Source organism: Pelobates fuscus, chromosome 1 (assembly GCF_036172605.1).
Source record: "Pelobates fuscus isolate aPelFus1 chromosome 1, aPelFus1.pri, whole genome shotgun sequence".
In the NCBI taxonomy this organism is placed as follows: domain Eukaryota; kingdom Metazoa; phylum Chordata; class Amphibia; order Anura; family Pelobatidae; genus Pelobates; species Pelobates fuscus.
The window spans coordinates 114,832,616-114,855,773 of NC_086317.1; the positions used below are offsets into that span (position 1 = coordinate 114,832,616).

Sequence of the window (23,158 nt, forward strand, 5' to 3'; positions counted from 1 at the left end):
CTTGAGTTAAGAATATCCGATGTTGAACTCACTTGAGTTTGTTTTAGCATTGGTGGGCTTAAAGTAAATCTATTTGATTTGAACGTGTTGGAATAGAATCGTTACCATTGAGTGAACATTATGTATATTGACCAAAGCTATTTTATGACATGTCGGGTTCTGCTTTTTTGTAAAAATGTGTATAGGATAATAAAAGACTTTTAAGGAAGTTTTTTTTTTTTTTATGGGTTGCAAGACTTTATATTTTCTTTATACCAATCACTGTACTACTGCAATTTTCCACTAATCATTAACAATGAAAGGTTTGTTTTTTTTTGGCTTTTTTTTTGCACTCTACTCTTTAATTTCAACATACACTTTAAATATATATATATATATAATTCATATATCATAGCAGTTACTTAACAGGTTTAGGTTAAGAAGTGTTACATGTGTAAATAATGTTTTAGACCCATATCTACACCTTGTTCCAAATTACTATGCAAATTATATTTTTCTCATTTACCTAAATAATTGATGTAAATAACAGTCTGCATAATTCTCATGTTATCAACTATTAAGAGTACAATTCAAATTTTATTGAACAAACCTCCTAATGATAACAGTATTTTTTTAAACATAAAAAACTTACAAAGCACTGTTCCAAATTATTACGCACAGTAAGTTTCAAAACACTTTATAGGTTGTAAAGAACTGAAAATTGTCATTTGTTGTGTTTGCAGCATATTTACTGAAATCAAAAGCTATTTCAATTAAACTTTTAACAACATTTTAACTTTTTAAACATTTTAACAGGTCACGTTACATTTTAATATAGGACCCCTTGTTATGGGCAAATGCAAATATTACAAGTTTTATAATGAAATGTTGTATTTCTTAAACTGTGTACGTTGTCTTTAACCCCTTAAGGACACATGACATGTGTGACATGTCATGATTCCCTTTCATTCCAGAAGTTTGGTCCTTAAGGGGTTAAGAGATATTGCAAATTGACAAGGTGTTAGAAATGGAACATGTTTTTCATAGATGTTTCTTTAACCCCTTAAGGACCAAACTTCTGGAATAAAAGGGAATCATGACATGTCAGACATGTCATGTGTCCTTAAGGGGTTAAGCAATAACCTCAGTGGATAATATGTTTGCGCCATTTTGTCCCAGACGAATTACAATAACAATAATGCATAAACAAGCTTCAAGGCTATACTACGACTCTTTCAGTACACAATATACTGTGGTAACCCCAAGTTAATGGAACTTCCCCAAATCCGGGAATCTCCCACGACTGTGCACTTACGTCTTAGTATAAACAACAGATAAGCTATTCAGACTTTAAGATGCCATCTTGAACTAAGTCAGGAAAATTTCCATGACGTATGCACCCTTTAGTTATGGCCTTGTATGTTTGGTCCTAAAATGAATAAAGTAAAAAAAAGTAACTTTTTCATATATGAACTACAGTGACCGTAAAATGACTACACCTAAGGTATAAATAGGTGTACTTTTTAAATGTTAAGACACAGAGGAGAGACTTGGAGACAGACGCTGCTCCATCTTAAAATGACTGAGAGGCTGACATGATGACATGTTCAGAAGGGTATGTTAACCTATTAATGATATTTGCACGCATTTAATTTCATCTTATAAACTCTGCTATAATGGATTTTATATGTCTATATTTATATTTTTATATAATATCTAAAAGACAAAACTATTGCTTCCAAGACAATCCTTATTTTATATTGTATTCTCAATTATTTATATATGTAAATAGAGGATCTCTTACTAACTATATAAAATTATGGCTATCTGTAGATATAGATATCTGTATGGTTAGCCCTGCTAAGTTCTATGCTTAAAGACATTATAGTGGTAAATAAGGGAACCACCTGCGGTTACACCCTTATTTGATAGCAGCTTCACAAGTCTTGCATCCATTGAACTTGGGAGTTTTTGGACAGTTTCTGCTTAAATTTGTTTGCAAGATTTCAGAATAGCCTCCCAGAGCTGCTGTTTGGATGTAAACTGCCTCCCACCCTCATAGATCTTTTGCTTGAGGATGCTCCAAAGGTTCTCAATAGGATTGAGGTCAGGAGAGGATAGAGGCCACACCATGACTTTCTCTCCTTTTATCCCCATAGCAGCCATTGATGCAGAGGTATTCTTTGCAGCATGAGATGGTGCATTGTCATGCATGAAGATGATTTTATTACGGAAAGCATAGTTCTTCCTTCTGTACCAGGGAAGAAAGTGGTCAGTCAGAAACTCCACATACTTTGCAGAGGTCATCTTTACACCTTTGGGGACCCTAAAGGGGCCGACCAGCTCTCTTCCCATGATTCCGGCCCAAAACATGACTCCACCACCGCCTTGCTGACGTCGCAGTCTTGTTGGAACAGGGTGGCTGTCCACCAACCATCCACTACTCCATCCATCTGGACTATCCAGGGTTGCACGGCACTCATCAGTGAACAGGACTGTTTGAAAATTAGTCTTCATGTATTTTTCTGCCCAATGCAGCCGTTTCTGCTTGTGAGCATTGGTTAGTGGTGGCCGAATAGAAGGTTTATGCACAGTTGCAAGACTCTGGGGGACTCTACACCTTGATGTCCGTGGGACTCCAAAGGCACCAGCAGCTTCAAATATCTGTTTGCTACTATGTTATGGTATTTTAGCAGCTGCTCTCTTCTTCTAATGAATCTGGCAGAAATCTTCCTCAATGTGCCTTTATCTGCACAAACCCGTCTGTTCTCTGAATCAGCCACAAATCTCTTAATAGTGCGATGATCATGCTTAAGTTAAATATCTAATGTCGTCCAAGGCATTGAACTATTTCACTCTTTTTCGGCAGCAGAGAGATCCTTTTTCTTCCCCATATTGCATGAAAATGGTGCTCTGCTTAATAATGTGGAACACCCTCCTTTAGTAGTTTTTCCTTAAATTGGGCTCACCTGGCAATCTAATTGTCACAGGTGTCCGAGATTGTTTTCAGTGATCAAAAGAGCCCTGAGACACAATGCCATTCATGAGTTAAACTGAAAAATAAAATAGTTACTCTTTCTGACACTTAAATAGAATTTGCATAATAATTTGGAACAGGGTGTAAAGTGTATTCGACCTATGTATCTATAAACTTTTGCTGTTAAATCACATTTCAAGTGCTGAATTGGTTAAAGCATGGCAGAGTCAAAGGTAGACTTTCAGCTGTTGCAGAATGACTTAGCCAATAATACTCTACCAGCCTTAGAGCAACACTGTCACTTCTGTGAAAGTGCGTCATTCACACACCCCAGCAAATCCTATTGGAGCACATACTTAATGAGTAATGCATAAAACTAATTTCTAAGCATGTACATGTTGAAAATATTGTCATTACTCCATGATGTTTCAGTCATGCTTTATGGTGGAATTTCTTCCTTAGTGCCATATTCGTACATGATACTGTGTGGGTTAAATTAAAGAGACACTATAGTCACCAGAACAACTACAGCTAATTATAATTGTTCTGGTGAGTATAATCATTCCCTTCGGGCTTTTTCCAATAACACTGTCTTTTCAGAGAAAATGCAGTGTTTACACTACAGCTTAGTGATAACTTCACTGGCCACTCCTGAGATGGCTAGTAGAAGTGCTTCCTTGGGCAGTGCTGCACACTGAGCAGTACTGCCATTCAGTGTCTCCACCCCCTGCATGCAGGCACTGAACGTTCCTCATAGAGATTCATTGATTCAATGCATCTCTACGAGGAGATGCTGATTGGCCAGGGCTTGTGCTGCCCCTGACCTGCCTACTTGACACTCTCAGCCAATCTTATGCAAAATCATTGTGATTGGCTCACAGCATCACTTCTGATGATGTCAGCTGTAAACGGGCTGATATGGGGCAGATGTAGCAGCTGCAAACTTGAATACAGGTAATATTTTACTATATTTAGGGAAGCATGGGAGGGCCAGGGGGCTATATGGTGGTTTTAACACATGTTTGTGTTCCTGACCCTATAGTGTTCGTTTAATTTGCATGGTTTGCTGTGATTATGCCAGGACAGCCAGTTAGAGAATGCAATTAAAAAGAAAACCAGAACCACAACCAATTGCCTAGTGCTCTGACAATCCTTGCCACAATAAGTAGGGTGGTTTACTACAAAGCTATATTAGTGGAGCTGTAGCACCAATAGAGCCCTAATTTTGTCAAACCACTTCAGTAGTTTAGTACATGCCAGTAAGAAAATGCTCATAAATTTAAAATAAGCTCTAGTATTCATGGTACCTAGAGTGCTTATTGAAAGCTGATAAAGCACAGTGAAAATTGCATTTCTGCAGATGCTGATGTTACCTTTTGGCCATATCTCAGTTAAGCAATGTCTTACAGAATGGCCTGACGTAAAATAAAGCCATTTAGCTAACTGTAGTTTAACCCCTTAAGGACCAAACTTCTGGAATAAAAGGGAATCATGACATGTCACACATGTCATGTGTCTTTAAGCGGTTAAATACTGTATTTGTACCTGATAATAGCCCTCAAAACACTGACATCAACATTGTCATATTAAATATGCCTAACACTACGTTGGTTTCCAAACATTAGTTTATTTTATAAACCTTTGGACAAATTATTGCAGTTATTTTATTACATGAAATGGCTGTCTGTTTTTTTTTTTTCTTTCTTCAATGTAGTAAGATTAATGTACAAACTAACCATAAAATCATTATCATCTCAAATTACAATGTAGCTCTGATAAAACCCAATTAATGTTTGGGGAATATAATAAAACAGTTCAATGATCTTGGATGGTTTACTTTGTATTGTATACTACTGTCTTATGGTAACATTAAGCTTGCAAAGTTATATCTTGTTTACCTTTTATGGATTGAATACTTTGGCGGCAGATGACTATCACGTTCCAAGAGATTTACCTACTCATACTGAGGTTAGTGTGATTAAATGTACCCACCTTTAACCCCTTGGTGACCAGACCACTTTTAAATTTTCTAAACGTTAAAGGGACACTCCAGGCACCCAGACCACTTCTGCCCATTGGAGTGGTCTGTGTGCCAACTCCAACTACCCTTAATCCTGCAACTGTAGTTATTGCAGTTTTCATAAACTACAATAATTATCTTGCAGGGATAACTCCTCCTCTAGTGGCTGTCTACTAGACAGCCACTAGAGGGCACTTTCTGCTTCATAGCACAGGATTTTTGTGCTAGAGCATCGCTGGACGTCCTCACGCTGTGTGAGGACTTCCAGGGTCGCTCAATTCCCCATATGAATACTTTCCTATGGAGAGCTGCGTTTGCGCATCAGGTCTTCTCAGCTGGCGGACGGGATCAGTCTCCCCCGCCAGCTGACGTGATGAACGGGAAGGAGCGGCAGCGACTCAAAACCACCGCCGAGGGACATCGGCGTGGGTCTCAGGTAAGTCACTGAAGGGGTTTTCACCCCTTCAGCAACCGGGGATGGGTGGTGGGAGGGAGAGGGGACCTGCGGTGGAGAGTCCCTTTAAGGACCAGGGCTGTTTTTACATTTCTGCGGTGTTTGTGTTTAGCTGTAATTTTCTTCTTACTCATTTACTGTACCCACCCATATTATATACTGTTTTTCTTGTCATTTAATGGTCTTTCTAAAGATACCATTATTTTCATTATATCATATAATTTACCATAAATTCTTTTAGAAAATATGATGAAAAAATGTAAAAAAAACACACATTTTTTAACTTTGACCCCAAAAATCTGTTACGCATCTACAACCGCAAAAAACACCCGTACTAAATAGTTTCTAAATTTTGTTCTGAGTTTAGAAATACCCAGGGCCGGTGCTAGGATTTTTAGTTACACAGGCGAAGATGCATTTTGGCGCCCCCAACCCTCATTAAAAAAAAAAAAATGCATGTTCACCTGTGTGTCTTTCCTCCCAAGCCACAGGCACACAGGCATCATTTTTCAGTCACACAGTCAAAGTCATACAGGTACACTGTCATACAAAGACAGAAATAATCATACAGAGACATACAGACACATACAGTCAGAGACATACAAGCAGAGATATACATGCATACAGAGACATGCAGGCATATAAAGACATACATGCATACAGAGGCTTACCGTCATACAGACACATACATACAGACAGGCATACAGAAACATACATACAAAGACATTCAGGCACATACATACAGACATACAGGCATAAAGAAACATACATACAGAGACATACAGGCATGCAGACACATACATACATACAGATACATGCATGCATACAGAGACATAACGTCATACAGACACATACATATAGACAGGCATACAGACACATACATACATACAGAGGCATACCGTCATACAGACACATACATACATACAGAAACATGCATACAAAGACATACAGGCATACAGAGACACACAGACACACACATACGTACATACAGAGACATAAAGGCATACAGTTACATACATGCATACAGAGACATATATATATACAGACATTCAGAGACAAACATACATCCAGTTACATACATGCATACAGAGACATACAGAAACATACGTACTAGACATACAGACACATACATACATACAGAGGCATACCGTCATACAGATACAGACAGGCATACAGAAAAATAAATACACACACACAAATTCACAGACACATACTCGAACACACACACACTGACAGACACACATACTCACATGCACACACACACTGACAGACACACACTCACACTCACACACACACACTCACACACAAACTCACAGACACACATACACACTGACATTCACACTCACATGCACACACACATACACACACAGTAATTAATAATCTAAATTAAATTTAAATGTCCCACCCAGCCTCCCTACCTGGAGAGCTGGCGTGGGTCTCTCATTGGTGGTCCAGTGGGGCTGCTGGGAGGCGTGCGGCTGAAGTGAATTAGGAGGCGGCGAGGGAGCTCTGATCTCTCTGACCGGCTCCCTCGCAGGCTGTTTTCTGATGCCGCGGGAGCCGGAATATGACGTCATATTCCGGCTTCCGCGGCATCAGCAAAAGGCGCGCGAGGGAGCCGGTCAGAGAGATCAGAGCTCCCTCGCCGCCTCCTAATCCACTTCAGCGCCCTCCGGGGATCCAGGAGGTGACCAGGCAGGAGGGAGCACTTCCCTCCTGCCGGTCACTGGAATTTTGCGCCCCCAGAGCCGGTGCGCCCTAAGGCGGCCTGTGCCGCCTTATGGATGCGCCGGCCCTGGAAATACCCAATGTTAACATGCTCTTAGTTGTTTTTTTGTGTGCAAGTTATAGGGCAATAAGTACAAGAAGCACTTTGCTATTTCCAAACAGTTTTTTTCTAAATTAACACAAGTTACATTGAAACACTAATATCTGTCAGGAATCCCTGAATAACCCTTCACATGTATATATTTTTTTTAAAAGAAGACAACCTAAGGTATTAAACCTGGGGTATTTTTTTTTTTTAATTCTTTATTTTTCTTGTGCAAATGATGACAACAAGCGTGTAGAGCCACATCAGCGTCTACAAGCATTTTTCAAGACATTTCAAAAGTGTGGCAGTTTGATCGGCACATTTTTTGGTATAATCATGAAAATATTAGGATAATAAACTTTGCTTATGTAATATAACATGCTAGGGTAGGAAAACATATTAAAAGTTGGACGTAAGTTTGATAATCCGCTTTGTCTACTTGGTATTATTCAGACAGGTCTATACAAATCTATACTATATACGAGTACACGTTAAAAGTTAAACAGGCTTATACTGGTCTGTATATTAATCCATTGAGTGAGCACTTGGTTGCCTAGGTATGAGTTATCTCCCTGGAGACGCAGTGCGTCCGTTTAGGAATGGATTTTGTGACAGGTTAGACACAGCGAGTTAGGCAGTGTGATAATGCATGGTTTTGCGCGGTTTGTACAGCGCATTGGGAATACCATGATGTGGTACGTGATGCATGCTGTGTGTACTGATGAGCAGTGTAGTAGTGCCTGTAAAGCAACTTTTCTGAAAAAAAAAAAATTGCCCTCTAATGTCAGTAGGACACCCTATGGTGTGTTTACCGCTAGTGCCATTTACGGGCTGAGAGCGTCTCTGTAGGGTGCCTATCCGATGCCCTGCGACGGGAGACTGCAGAGATATGAGTGCCAGAGTCCAGTTAGCAGTGTGTGGGGGGCACACCAGGCCCGCGTTCTCTGTCAGGTCCGCAGTTCCGTAGCAGCGGGGGTCAGCTAGTTTGTCACGGACCATTACTGCTCCAGGTGGTGTCTGCCGGTTTTTCCGTGGCTTTGCCAGTGTCCAGCCTGAGGAGAAGCCCTGTGCCTTTCGTAGCCGCCTGGTTCGACCCAAGCAGTAGCTGGATGTATGGGGCTTTTGCGGCTGTGACCTCGTGTAGGTTCCCCTGAGTTGCTTCCGTGTCGTCGCTTTACGTCTGAGTGGGGAGCGCTGCTGGGGCCGCTGCCATATAGGAATTTTTCCCGCTGTTGGTGCTATAAGCTTGGGAGTTGGCCTTTTCGGTAAGCAGTAGGTGTTTGCTGGTGGGAAGGTAGGACCGCTCGTCCGCTGCTGTGGTGGTGCAGGTGGACAGAGTGCATGTTCAAGTCGCTGCCACGACTTTTGGAAGTGCCTGTCCAGCCGTGTGAGTATGTCCCTGGAGTATGGGAGCCATGCTTCCTCCTCCATGTTGGAATGGCTACGGATCTGCAGGCCTGTGCTTGCAGTTTGCCCCCTTGGTCGTGCGTGAGCCAGCTCTCCAGGTGGGGCCCAATGTATAGTATCTGACCAGGCAGGCTTGTGTGCTTTTCGTGGAGCTGAATCTCGCGTGTCCGCCATATTGGGGTCCCCCACAACCGCCTTGCTTGGTGAGGTCGCGGGCGTAGTCTGAGGGTGCCGGGCGCGGGGTCCTCCATCGGGTGGGGACCAGGATGTCCCCCACCGGTCCATAGGGGGGGGGGGGAGTGTTCCAGGCTCGTGTATGGCTGTGTGCTGCTGGCAGGAAAGTGGCTGCCTTTCTCTGCCGCCTCCTGCAGTAGGCCCCATGCTGCTGTTGCGGTGCCCGGTTACCCCGGGAGGCAAGTTCGGTATTGCTGGGTTTGGGCTGTTCTTCCCTGTCCAGTGGGCCTGTTTGCCAGAGGTTAGAGGCACTTCAGCCCGATTTAGTTGCCGTTTTTTGTGCCCGCTGAGCAGGAGCTCTTGCAGAGCACGTCTTCCCTGCTTGCTGTTTCGGCTCCGCCCCAAACTTGGGGTATTTTGACTCTTTTGATGACACCATTTTAACACCAATCTATGCCAAATTAAAAAAAATAAAAAAAAGAATTGGTGATTTTTTTGATACACATAGCAATTTAAGAATACATGTACAGAGAACTTAAGGGTTACTGCCAAAGAACAGCCCAATATGTGTTCAGCAACATCTCCTGAATACAGTGGTACCCCCGTGTACAGGTGTGTCGGGTTATCTGGGGGCTAAAAGACTTTATTTGGAGGGTGCACATTCCAGTTTTCCAAGTTTTCTATTTTCACAGCTGGTCATCATGCACCCATATCCTATTTGGGACATTTTTGAAGCCGGCCAATGTCATTTACCCCCATCAAAACATATATTTTTGAAAAGTAGTCACCATGGGGTATTTCAAATGGTGATATTTTAACACTTTACATGCACTAATGCTACCACCAGTTTTGAACCTTTTGGGTAGTAATTTTTTTGTTATTTTTCACACACATTGTACTTTAGGCATGGATTCTGAGTTCCTGTTATGTGTTCAGTAGAACAGTGCCTCCAACATACCGGTTTTATGGGTTTTTGCAAACTTACAGGGGTCAAATGTAGAGCTTTCCCCTTTTCCATGTTTGCACATTGAAATTTGCCAGATTGGTTTGCTGGGCCTGTGTTGCCTTTGAGATCGTATAGCAGCCAAGGAATCAAAATTAACCCCATCATGACATACCATTTATAAAAGTAGACAACCCAGGGTATTTAAAATGGGGTATGTCCAGTCTTTTTTTAGTAGCCACTTAGCCACAAATGCTGGCCAAAGTTAGCTTTTTTTATAAAAATGTTTTTACATTTTTTTACACTCATTTTTGTGTTCAGCGAAGTCTCACGAGTATAACAATACCCCTGATGTACAGGTTTTATGGTGTTTTGGAAAGTTACAGGGCCAATATAGAGCTTGCCCAATACAGTTTGCCAGATTGGTTTGCTGGATCTGTGTTGCATTTTGAGACCATATGATAGCACAGGAATGTGAAATAACCCCATCATGGCATACCATTTTCAAATGTAGACAACCCAGGGTATTCCAAATGGGGTTATTACCAGTCTTTTGTAGTAGCCACTTAGTCACACACGCTGGCCAAAGTTAGCGTTTTTATAAATGTTTTATTAATATATATATATATACACATATATACATACAGTATCTCACAAAAGGGAGTACACCACTTACATTTTTGTAAATATTTTATTATATCTTTTCATGTGACAACACTGAAGAAATGACACTCTGCTCCAATGTAAAGTAGTAAGTGTACAGACTGTATAACTGTAAATTTGCTGTCCCCTCAAAATAACTCAACACACAGCCATTAATGTCTAAACCGTTGGCAACAAAAGTGAGTACACCCCTAAGTGGAAATGTCCAAATTGAGCACAAAGTGTCAATATTTTATGTGGCCACCATTATCTTCCAGCACTACCTTAACCCTCATGGGCATGGAGTTCACCAGAGCTTCACAGGTTGCCACTGGAGTCCGCTTCCACTCCTCCATGACAACATCACGGAGCTGGTGGATGTTAGACCTTGCACACACCAACCTTCCGTTTGAGGATGCCCCACAGATGCTCAATAGAATTTAGGTCTAGAGACATGCTTGGCCAGTCCATCACCTTTACCCTTAGCTTCTTTAGCGAGGCAGTGGTGGTCTTGGAGGTGTGTTTGGGGTCGTTATCATGTTGTAATACTGCCCTGCAGCCCAGTCTCCGAAGGGAGGGAATCATGCTCTGCTTCAGTATGTCACAGTACATGTTGGCACTCATTGTTCCCTCAATGAACTGTAGTTCCCTAGTGCCAGCAACACTCATGCAGGCCCAGACCATCACACTCCCACCACCATGCTTGACTGTAGACATGATACACTTGTCTTTGTACTCCTAACCTGGTTGCCTCCACACGTTTGACACCATCTAAACCAAATAAGTTTATTTTGGTCTCATCGAACCACAGGACATGGTTCCAGTAATCCATGTCCTTAGTCTACTTGTCTTCAGCAATCTGTTTGTGGACTTTCTTGTGCATCATCTTTAGAAGAGGCCTCCTTCTGGGACGACAGCCATGCAGACTAATTTGATGCAGCGTGTGGCGTATGGTCTGAGCACTAAGAGGCTGACCCCCCACCCCTTCAACCTCTGGATATGACGCTGAGCACGTGCACTCAACGTCTTTGGTCGACCATGGCGAGGCCTGTTCAGAGTGGAACCTGTCCTGTGAAACCGCTGTATGGTCTTGCCCACCGTGCTGCAGCTCAGTTTCAGGGTCTTATAACCTAGGCCATCTTTATGTAGAGGAACAATTCTTTCTTTCAGATCCTCAGAGAGATCTTTGCCATGAGGTGCCATTTTGAACTTCCAGTGACCAGTATGAGAGAGTGTGAGAGCGATAACACCAAATTTAACACACCTGCTCCCCGTTCACACCTGAGACCTTGTAACACTAACGTGTAACATGACACCGGTGAGGGAAAATGGCTAACTGGGCCCAATCTGGACATTTCCACTTAGGGGTGTACTCACTTTTGTTGGCAATGGTTTAGACAGTAATGGCTGTGTGATGAGTTATTTAGAGGGGACAGCAAATTTACACTGTTATACAGGCTGTACACTTACTACTTTACATTGTAACAGAGTGTCATTTCTTCAGTGTTGTCACATGAAAATATATAATAAAATATTTACAAAAATGTGAGGGGTGTACTCACTTTTGTGAGATACTGTGTGTGTGTGTGTGTGTATATATATATAAATAATATATATATATATATATATATATATATGCGCGCGTGCACACACACATATATATTTGAAATGTTATATATGTATAATATTTTATAAATATATAATATATGTATAATATGTATATATTTTTTTTACTTTTTAGTAGCCTGGGGGACTGCCTGACAGCTCAGACAGTCCCCCTGCTTGCAGCTCCTAGGCTCCTTTTGCTCCTAGGCTCCTTTTGCGGCGATGTGATCATAGTGATCACATGGCCCTGGAGGGCCAGAGCTGTTGCAGGACTGCTGGGTAGGTCTGCGGTCCTTAATGACCGTTTTCTGTCGGACGTACTCAGTACATCCATGGTTGTTAAGGAGATATATATAATTGTAGTTAGCTATATATATATTGCATATATATATTATTATAGAAATTAACAGTTTTTAAAAATAAGCTGTAAAAAAAAAAATTATAATTTTATTCTTTCTGTATTTGCGCCATTATCTCTATTAAAACAATATCTGTTGAAAACTTGTCGAAAATTTTTTTTAAATTTTTTTCCTAAAACTGTTATGAAAAAAAACTTGTTGGAAAAAAAACCTGGAAAAAAATTGTTTCGAAAAAAATATTGTCAGATAATTTGATGTCACTGAATTTCATATGAAGGGATAGTAGGATATTAATTTGTTCAGTCCATATGGCGACACCGTGTTATGTTCATGGATCCAAAATGTCTTTCTTTAACCCCTTAAGGACCAAACTTCTGGAATAAAAGGGAATCATGACATGTCACACATGTCATGTGTCCTTAAGGGGTTAACAACATTTTACTGCGATCTCCACCACGTAGAGGTTGTGGTATGTGATCAATTGCCACAAATTTAAGTGTAGCGAGGGAGTGACCAAACTCCAAAAAATGCTTGGCCACTGGCTTATCAGTGTGGCCGTACCTGTAGGCTGTTCTTATATTAGATATGTGCCCCCTAATACGTTCACATAATGGAGTATCCGTTTTTCTGACATAGACTAACCCGCATGGGCAGGACATTTTATAGATGACAGAGTCTTGCATATAATGGTACAACGTATACTATAACTTTTATTTTTGTGTGGATGGTTAAAGGTACGTGACGGGACCATATGTCCACATGTCATGCAACTAAGACATCTGACACTGCCTCTGATTTCTGTATTTTGCTCCTGTTGATAACTCATCACCGGGTCTGTCTTCACGAATATATCTTGTAAGTTCTTGTTCTGATGGTAGCAGATCATGGGTGGTTCCTTAAACACTTTTGGCAGTGTCTCATCGGAGGTCAACATGTTGCAGGTCTTCACAATATTGGTGACCTTGGTGGCCCTGTTGTGATAAGTCATAAGGAAGACTAGCCTGGGTGGTGTTTTGGAACTTTCTGAGGTGGGTGCACCCTTTGCTTTCTCCAACGCCTTTTTCAATGTGTATTTATTATAATCTCTATGATCTGTGATTGCATGACTGTATTGTCGGAGTTGTTACGAATAACTCAACAGAATTGGGCGTAGGGTATTGAATCAATTAGTGCTTTAGGATGAGCACTATTGTGATGTAACAAGGTGTTCCGATCGGTAGGTTTGGAGAATAGACTGTAAATTAGCCTGTGGTCCACAACCGATAACTCTAAATCCAAGAAATGCACTTTTTCTGTGCTGATGTGCTGTCAATCTAACTGGTGAAGGCAGATGGTTGAAGTACTCTACCATGGCGTGTGCTTGGGATTCTGTTGCCCTCCATAGAATCAACACATCATCGATGTAGTGGAAGTAGCTGGTAATATGTTGTTGGAATAATGACTGTATATTTTCAATTTCATAGGCATACATAAAAGCATTGGCGTACCTGGGTGCCATCGCTGCACCTATGGACGTTCCAGACACCTGCATAAACCAATCTTTTTCAAAACGAAAGTAATAATGCATTAATGTGAATTCCATAGAATGAGTAAGGACTTGTCTCATAGCCTCTATACTAACATCATGAGGGATGATGGTATAGAGGCTACTGACGTCCATGGTGATGAGAACCGGTTGTGTTTCTTCAATGTAAAGACTTTGTAACTTAGGTAAAAGAGTAGGGGTGTCCTTGACACATGTATACAGACTCTCCACTGACTCCTTAAATATAGCATCTAGCCACTTGGCCACTGGTTCTAGCATGTCACCCACTGCTGACACTATGGGGCGTCCAGGTCGGTTGGTGAGGCTCTTGTGTATCTTCGGGATGGTGTACATTACAGGGCTGCATGGGTGTCATTGAATTAAATAAAGATATATATCTTGATCAATATAGTTGGCTCTTATTCTCATAGAGAAAAACTGCCTCCAATTTTAGCTGTATTTCTTTAGTTGGATCACCCTTAAGAACCTTGTATGTGCTAGAATCTTGAAGTTGCCGTCTGATCTCTTGGGCATATTGTTGATAATCCATTATAACAATACCTCCCCCCCTTGTCGGCAGGACGTATCATTATATTGGAATCTTTGGCTAGATTGTCAATCAGGAGCCGTTGTTTTTTAATAATATTATATCGCCTATGATCTGTTTGTTGCATAATTTCCGTAGTCTCATAAAGGACCATTGAAAAGTATGGTCCTTTATGAGTATAAATTCTACAGTCTTACACTCACTAACTGTCCACTAGACGTTGGTTACAATCTGGTATGCCTCTTGCCGACCAAACTCTGTTGTTTTAATCTTTAACTCTTGCTTTTCAAAAAACCTTCCCAACATTTATTTTTTTTTACCTTGGGATCACCTTAACACACCTATCTTAGGTTTTTCCAGTCCTGGCACCACCATATTAAAGTTTCACATATAGAGCAGGGATGAACAAAATGTATATCTTAGCTGCCATACAACTCTTACAATACTTTGTCAGCTGTAGGGTTGTGCTTGCGTGTAATGTTGGTGTTTGTACGCAAGGCTGTTTTCATGTACAGTGTTTGCATTTGAAGGCAGTAGAGTGTTGTTTGCATGCAGCTGCTTGTTCACATAGACGCATACATTGCCACACGCATACACACATATACAAATGCATATTTCCAAGCATAATTTGCAAAGACCCCTGACGACTACTCTGCTGGCAATACAGTGACTGAGGGGTTTAGGGGAAGGTGAGTTATACCTAAACCTGTCCCTTCCAGCTGCTGCCATCTTCTTCCTGCCAGTCCTCTTCAGCTCCTGATGCTTCAACAGAAAGGATGTATGGAAGATCCTGCGAGACTGTGGCATCCTCCATACACAGAGCATTTTTACGCTCAACCATCACTGGTGATGGCTGAGGGCCTGACAAAAGGTAGCACCAAGCATAGGAAAAATACAAAGACAAAGCAGTCCCTTCCGTAAAATTCCAACACAATGTGAGCATTTCATTAAGATTTTATGTTAGTGAAATAATCCTTTTGGATGGAGGGGGTAATTCAATCTTCTGTAATTTGATAATAATTAGTAACATTGAAACAGAAAAATAATGTTAATTTATGTTTGTTTTTATTTGTTAATTAAATGCCAGACTTTACAATTCTCCAGTTTCGTAGTGAGAAAAAATATGTAACAATTAAAATAATTCTTATTATGATTACTGAAATATAGCTTTCAAATCTCCCAGCTGCTGTATTGGAAAGACTTAACAATAGCTACATGCTTCTTAAAATATGACTATTATAAATTTCTCCAATTTCTTTTCTTTTATAACTCCTTTCTGTGGTGATGACTTTATTTGATCCCCTGCAGTTTAATCTTATATTTTTGATGGGAACTGAGGAAGTTATTTTTCCCTCTGGTAGCCATGTCATAGAAAATGTAGCTTTTATTGCTGCTTTCAATGCGGTTTAAATGCATCTACTAAATCTCAAGTTATGAAGAACCAGAAAAACAAAAGGTGAAATATATTTACGAAAAACTGTTTTCTTTCCTTTTTTTTTTTATCATTGGTTTAGAAAAGAAAAAAAAGCGTGCAAAAAAATGTATGCCTTCTGAAGTGGAAAATGTTTTAGCTGTATATTGCGTTAGCCTAATTACTAGCAAATGTGGCACTGAATTTAATTTATTTGAAGTGATCTCCCTCAGTTATACCTACAGGAAGTGTTGTGGTGTATGAAGGTCATAAAGTTCCGTTACTGTCTGCTCCACCATTTTATCTATTTCCTAAACTCACTTCTTCCAAGAACTGTTATCTTCTATGCTGTTATTGAGAACAAAAAAAAAAAAAATTACTCCAAATGTCTCATAATTCCTTTACTACACTTAACTCTTCAGTGTATGAGTAAATTACAATAATTTGTAATTATTGACACAATAGCTGCCTTTGCGCCATTAAAAGGACACTATAGGCACCCAGACCACTTCATCTTAATGAAGTGGCATGGGTGCCATGTCGGTGTCTGCTTAACCTGGCAATTTAAAGCATTTCCATTCTGCAGGAATGACAGACAATGGCTGCATAAATGGTTTAAATGTCTCTAGTGCTTGTCATACTTTTAGTCACTATAGGCGCTTTCTCTGAACTCTGGTATATCTATCAAATGATCTCATAAAGACCATCTGTTTAGCGCAGCACGCTATTTTGTCGCACATGAGCATTAGTCTCAACCTGCTTTTCTATGGGAAAGCATTGGATTGGCTGAAATCTGCAGTCTTGAGAGCACCGTGGTGTGAGAGAAAAGGTAAGTTAACTGCGTTATTTACTTTGGATGAGGTGGGGAGGGAGGGGGTGGAGGAAGTCATCTGAACTTCTTACAGGGCCCTATAGCGTTAGAAATACTCTCCTAATGCTATAGTTTTCCTTTAGCAATCTCCATGCAATCGTAACCCTACTGGTTTGCATTTTTCCAAAGGGACTTATATCATATTTGGTTCTCTGAAAAATTGACCCTATATCTTATGTTAAATAATTAAGCTTAAGTAATCGTTTTGAAGAAGTATGTAGTGAAACAATGAAGGAACATTCCTGACCCCTTAAGCATTGCAGTTGCTGAAATTTGAATTTGCATTGTTTGCCCTGGCTTTGTCTTGTCTCAGCTAAAATATGACATAATTTGCTAAATATATAATATAAATGTAAAGGAAAATGGTGAATTTCATGAAATAAATGTTCTCTCTCCCAACACTCAACCAAAAAGCCTGTCTGTCTGTCTATCTATCTTACAAATCCCTCACTCACAAGCTCTGAATCCTCTCATCTCAGGACTCACTTGTCCTCTTCTTTAATTCCCTTCTTAATTGATGGCAGAATTTGACTCCTTTTACACAGCCTAGGACAGAGAAAGAGATGGATGAAGCTAGTGTAGCAGAAAAGGGGACATGAAACATGATGATACCGGAGAAACTGACGGAAGCCAAGCACAGAGAGATGGACACAGGTTTCTTCAGGAAGGAAGAGATTCTTTATTGGATCACCGATCGGGACTCAGAGGGACTAGCGTCACCAAAATACAGCAAAGTCTGAGTACTGAATACATAGAGTACATTCCTTATATAGCACTGTAGCTCCTCCCACAATTAACTACACCCACACATACCCTTAACCTATTTAATAAATAGAGTCTAAACTCATCCATCCGGTCTAACCACGTGGCTCATCTGATACAAAGGAGAGGGACGCGTAATTCCAGTTCTTACATTCCTGCACCTGGTCAGTACAGTGATAACAGTATCTTAGCTACGTGTAATTAACCAACTGATACTACAAACACATATACATACATATGCCTTGTGGCAATCTTAGCCTGCTAAACTTGTATTTTACTGGAATTACATCACATTCCCCCCTTTGATGCCTCTGATATTTCACAATTACTTGAGGCATCACTTAACCTTGGTTTGCATATACCTCAGGTTACCATGAACCAGACCAGACTTATCTTATGATGTGAATCTTTTAACACTCATCTTCCTGCATTGGTTCTCCTTGATCTAGAGCCTTATACTTATATATCGCCATTATCTGTGCAGCAGCCTTCCTCTCTGCTATACTTCCTATCAGGCTTTGCACAGACCTAACTACTAAGGGTATAAGACACGGTAGGAGTAGACACAACAGTAAAATCAGTAGGACTCCACCTACCACTGCCTTAAGCCCTCCAAACCACTCATACCAGCTACCAAACCAACTACTTGGATTGTACCCTTTCCATACCTGAGTAGGCACATGCACTAGTTTAACCATATGGCTAGTAAGCTCAGCTATTGCTTGCCCTTCGTCATCTATTTGAAGACAGCAATTACTTAGGTTAAACTTCCCACATACACCTCCCTCTACTGCCAAAAGGTAATCCAAGGCTAATCTATTTTGGTAGACTGCTGTCCTCATCCTGGTGTTATGCTTCGCTAGAAGATTGAGTGCTTGTGAGGTCTCATTAGTAATAATCTCAACCACCGCCTGTAATCTTATAATACGGTTGAGCATATAAATTGGGGTTCTATAACCAAAGGTACCATCTTCTGCCCACGTGGCTGGCCCATAATAATCTATGATACGCTGGGGAGGCCATTCATTATCTTCCCAGGTGCCTATCTCTAAGGGTCCCCTTTTCTTCCTATGATTCACATCATACACTTTAACACCTAAAGTCTCACCTGTTTCAATCGGTAACAAGAAGAAGGATGGTTTGAGCATACCCAACACACATGCCCCTTCCCAGTCCTGTGGCAACTCCGAATAGGCTTTCTTACCACAGATCCAGTACAAATTTGCTGGGGCTCTCCAGGTAGATGTGATGGATAGATCAAACCACACATCCTTTAAATTGGCATATCTAGCAAACGGGTTAGATGGTTCTGAGACATTTGAAGCCGACCACCAAGTTGTATTTTTAGTATCATCATCATAAGCTTTTTGCCCTAGACAAGTTAATTCTCCTACAGAAGTATTATACATCATTCCTTTCCTTGCTATGCAAACATAACCTATGATGGAGGTCTTTAATCTCCACTCAGATTTACCTCTAACACTCATATGATAATCGGCTTGTGTAGATATTAATTGGTCAACTGCCTCAGAACCGGACATTACCTCCTTTGCTTCCCAAGGCCATTGGTCTCCCATGTTAGTACCTCCACACACATAGCAGTTGGTAACATTAAGACTACCGGCAATACTTTCAGCTAGGTCAATGAACAGGTTTTTAGCGTTATGGGGGATCTTATTATCTATACTCATCTCTTCATAAAAGGAATGGTATACTTGATGAGTCTGGGAGGATACCGTATCAGTCTCTATTCCTATAAACAATAATGTCCCAGGATCTAAACCCGTCCCGTATATCTGAAACCCAAATAAATTTCCATACTTATCTAGGAACTTGTCGGGGTTATTAATAAGTATATGGACTGGGTTGCATTCCATAGACTTACAATAAGGGCTAGTCGGCAACTTAGTCACTATCATGTCTTTATCTACTGTCTGTCCCCAAGTCGCCCACCCCACACAAGACCAATATGGACAAAAGTTATAGTCTTTATTTGGGCATCTAGGACTCACATATTTATTTTTACTACTGGGACAAATATATTTATCATTAGACCCATACGTCCTCTCCCATCTAAGATCCCCACATACATTCCACGGTTTTCTACCACTTGATATCGCCTTACATGCATCAAATAGCAGAACACCCGAAGAATGTACGGATTCTAACACCGTCTTATTAATTAGGGTCCCCTGAGGATCTCCATTCCTGAGAGTCAACCAAATTGTACGAGGTTGATACTCTGGACTGAAGCACTTAGGTTCTCCTACTCCTAAATGGCACACACTATAGTCTATATTTAGGTATCTACATCTTGATACCTCTCCTTTACATTCGTATTGTGAATGCCAAATTAGGGTTTGGGAAATATGGTTACCTGTTCTCGTAGTCTTAATGCATACCTCACAGCTAGGAGTGTCGGTACCTCTACCTTCCTGAATATAAAAACACATATAAATAAACACAATCAAAAGCACATCTTTCGCCGTCATCCTCAGTCTTCGTCCGTGCGATGGAACCTCAGCTTCCAGGATGTGAGGGCTGCAGGGAATGGAGTTCTGCTCGTCTTCACAGGTGTCCCTTCGAGACTTTCCTGGCTTATACACTATGTGTTGGTAAGCGGACAGGCTTTATTATGGCCTTCTCACTCACACCTGTAACAATAAAATTTGTAATCCACAATAATTCCTCGTTACTCCGACTGAGTAGTGCGTTTCAACCGGATCTTGCAGGGATTCTCTGGATCTGCTGTAATTTGCCAAGAATCGACTGCTGCTGGTTTAACCCTGGAGTGATGTATCCACGGAGTCACTTCTGCTACTTTTATTGCTGTAGGGGTAGACAAAAGAACAACATAAGGACCTCTCCACTTGGGCCCTAACGGTACATTATTCCACTCTTTAATCCACACTTGATCTCCTGGATGATAACTATGAACAGGGGGATAAATATTCACAGGTAATCTATCTTGTACCCATTTCTGTACCTCCTCCATAGTCTTACCCAACTCTACAACCTGCTGCCGGGTAATTCCTTCTCCCAACTGACTCAAGTCCCCCCTTAAGTTACCAAGTACGGGAGGTGGTCGCCCATACATGATTTCAAAAGGAGAGAGGCCCATCCTTCTGGTAGGGGTACTGCGGATTCGCAATAAAGCTATGGGTAAGAGAACGTTCCACTTAAGTTGGGTTTCCTGACACATTTTAGCCAACTGGTTCTTTATAGTTCTATTCATTCTCTCTACCTTACCAGAACTCTGGGGTCTATATGCAGTATGAAGCCTCCACTTTATACCAAGCATATGAGTCAGTTGTTGTAGGCACTGATGAACAAAAGCTGGACCATTGTCCGATCCTATAGAACAGGGTAGTCCATATCGGGGTATTATTTCTCGTAGCAGGAATCTTACAACTTCTCCTGCTTTCTCTGTACGAGTAGGACATGCTTCTACCCAGCCTGAATAGGTGCACACAATTACCAACAGGTAACGATGTCCACCCGATTTAGGCATTACTGTAAAGTCTATTTGTAGATCGGACATGGGGAGTCCCCCCATAAACTGAACTCCTGGTGGCTTTACTGGTCCTTGTCTTGCATTATTCTTAGCACACGTTACACATCTGCGTACAATGGCCTGAGTCAAGTTGGACAATCTTGGTATGTAGAAATGTTTCCTGAGAGATTCTTCAGTACTGTCTCTCCCAGAATGTGTCCCGTTGTGATAATTTTGGACAATTTCTACCGCTAGCGATGCTGGTATAACTATTCTTCCATCTTCTAGCTGATACCACTTGTTCTCCAGATACTTTCCCGGTTCAGTCTTTAACCACTCCTCTTCTTGAGCTGTATAAACTGGAGTCCATTGGGACAGTGGAGTTGGTATAAGAGCAGCTATATGCCCCACATACTCCTGTCTTCCTGATTCAGCAGCACGCTTAGCTGCACTATCTGCCATCCGATTTCCCTTGGTTACATCACCATCACCTCTCAGATGCGCTCGACAATGTATGATACCGACTTCTTTCGGCTCCCACACTGCTTCCAATAGTTGTAGGATTTCAGCTGCGTACTTGATTTCTTTGCCTTCTGAATTCAGTAGTCCTCTTTCTTTATACAAAGCTCCGTGGGCATGAGTGGTTAAAAACGCATACTTAGAGTCCGTATAGATATTTACTCTTAAACCTTCAGCCAATTGTAACGCTCGTGTTAGTGCTATTAATTCTGCCTTTTGTGCTGATGTTCCTTTCGCCAGTGGCCGAGCTTCTATCACCTTGTCTATTGTTGTCACTGCATATCCTGCATAGCGGATCCCTTCTTTCACATAACTACTGCCGTCGGTGTAATATTGAACATCGGGGTTCTGGATGGGAAAATCACGAAGATCTGGTCTACTTGAGAATACTTCATCCATTACTTCCAAACAATCATGTTGACTTTCAGTAGGTTGTGGCAAAAGGGTAGCTGGATTTAAGGTGTTTACAGTCTCTAAATGCACTCTTGGGTTTTCACACAACATTGCTTGATACTTGGTCATACGGCTATTACTAAACCAATGATTTCCTTTGTAATCCAACAACGTCTGTACTGCATGTGGGACTCGTACATAAAGTTCTTGACCCAGAGTGAGTTTATCGGCTTCAGCTACTAGCAGGGCGGCTGCAGCTACGGCTCTTAGACAAGGTGGAAGTCCGCTGGCCACTGCATCCAGTTGCTTAGACATGTAGGCAACAGGTCTTTGCCATGATCCCAAGTACTGTGTCAATACTCCCACAGCCATTCTTCTTTGCTCGTGTACATATAAGTAGAATGGTCGTGTGTGATCAGGTAGACCTAATGCTGGGGCACTCATCAAAGCCTTCTTCACATCTTCAAATGCCGTTTGCTGTTCTTGGGTCCATAAGAAGGGGTCGTGCTCTGTACCTTTGATAGCTGCGTACAGAGGTTTTGCTAGTATCGCATAGCTGGGAATCCATATCCTACAGAAGCCTGCTGCCCCCAAGAATTCTCGCACTTGTCTTCTATTCTTGGGTATTGGTATTTGGCAGACAGCTTCTTTTCTCTCTGGCCCCATAATCCTTTGACCTTCAGAGATATGGAATCCTAGATACTTGACAGTTGGCAAACACAACTGAGCCTTCTTCCTGGACACCTTGTATCCTGCCTTCCAGAGAATATGTAGTAGATCGTGCGTTGCTTGCTGACATTTTTCTTTTGTAACTGCTGCTATCAACAAGTCATCTACATATTGTAACAATACACATTCTCCTGGGATAGACTCGAAATCCAGTAGATCTTGACTTAGAGCTGAACCAAATAGGGTAGGTGAATTTTTAAACCCTTGGGGCAGTCTTGTCCAAGTCATTTGGCGTTTTGAGCCCGTTACAGCGTTCTCCCACTGGAAAGCGAAAATACATTGACTTTCTGCGGCAATTCGGAGGCAAAAGAAGGCATCTTTGAGATCTAAGACTGTGAAGTAAGTAGCCCCGCCCGGAATTAAAGCAAGCAGGTTATATGGATTGGGTACAACTGGATGTATGCTAACAACCGCATCATTGACTGCTCTTAAGTCCTGTACAGGTCGATACTCATCTGTACCGGGCTTTTGAACAGGCAGCAATGGGGTGTTCCAGGGGGAAGTACAGAATTTTAGGATACCATACCGTATGAAC

General features: G+C 41.3%; 1 protein-coding gene across 1 annotated transcript in view; it reads left to right on the plus strand.

Annotated features, from left to right (window-relative positions):
* DHRSX (dehydrogenase/reductase X-linked) overlaps positions 1-23,158 on the plus strand; it is a 372,962-nt gene that overhangs the window by 18,331 nt on the left and 331,473 nt on the right. The gene's annotated exons all lie outside the window — the stretch shown is intronic.